Source organism: Dendrobium catenatum, unplaced genomic scaffold (assembly GCF_001605985.2).
Source record: "Dendrobium catenatum unplaced genomic scaffold, ASM160598v2 original_scaffold_112894, whole genome shotgun sequence".
In the NCBI taxonomy this organism is placed as follows: domain Eukaryota; kingdom Viridiplantae; phylum Streptophyta; class Magnoliopsida; order Asparagales; family Orchidaceae; genus Dendrobium; species Dendrobium catenatum.
Window position 1 is genome coordinate 1 of NW_021431329.1, and position 1,076 is coordinate 1,076.

At 31.8% G+C, this 1,076-nt stretch overlaps 1 long non-coding RNA gene across 1 annotated transcript; it reads left to right on the top strand.

Moving 5' to 3' along the window:
* The first annotated feature begins 145 nt into the window (after positions 1 to 145).
* On the top strand, positions 146 to 859 carry LOC110109839. Its single transcript, XR_002304631.2, has 2 exons — positions 146 to 267; positions 514 to 859. It is a non-coding gene; the product is annotated as an uncharacterized LOC110109839 (long non-coding RNA).
* Positions 860 to 1,076: the final 217 nt, after the last annotated feature.

Here is a 1,076-nt window from a genome sequence, read left to right on the forward strand (position 1 = left end):
TAATTTTTTTGTACTAGAAAGCTGCTTCAAGAAGCAGCGAGAAAGTCGTCCCAAACGAAGCCTTAGTTGCACCAATCTTTGTATTTCAATTGTGATTTTGGACTTCAGCTTCTCGCTTGCTTAAAATTAGACATTTTTCTTTTACAGGTTTTGCAGCTGCGTCTCAATAACCTCAAAACGCTTCCTTCAACTTTGTTCAAATTTTGCCAAAAACTATCAGTTCTTAGTATTTATGGCACACAAATCACCAATGAGTATCTTCGTCAGGTATTGAAATTCTCTGCTGATTAATCTTCACGTTCTTAATCGTCAATAAAGTTTCATTTGGGACGACTTTCTTTCTACCTCTTAAAGCAACATTTCAATACAAAATTTTTTAATTTTGTATTAAAAATCTGCTTTAAGAAGCATAAAAAAAGCCGTCCAAAACGAAGCCTAAATTTACTTGTCTTTTGCTGTTTTGTTCTACATATGCTTTCCATTATGACTAATGTGAAATTTTATTTGTGGCAGGCTGAGGGATGGCAGGCTTTTGATCGGCGCCGGCGTGGGAAGTATGTAAAGGGTGTTGATCCTGAGGCTGGGCCATCAAGAGCATTTGATAAAGGTGATGATAGTGAAAAGGAACAATAAAAACTGAAGACTTTATTTTTTTATTTTTTTTTAAGTTGTTAGAACAAATTTATTTTTTTTAATTCTTTGCATGTTGAGCTATCAAGGGAATGATGATGATGATGCATGCATAATACAATAGGGCTATAGAGCATAGATCTTTGTTTTCTTAGTATTATTCATAGCATCTATTGAATGGGATTTCTTAGTGGAGTTATAATAAAAGTGACACATTTTTATTTGGTCATCAATTTTCTTAATTTTTTTTCACTTTTTTTTTTTATTTTTTTAATTTTATTTTAATGTTGAAGTCAATGATAACCACAACCAACTTTAAATGTAATTGAAATTAAAAGCTTAATGTATGTAACTCATCTTGATCTGTTGGTTAGGAGTTTTGACTGTCAACTAAAAGATTTTGAGTACGAAGCATATATATGTGACGTGTGTGTGAATTTTTTTAT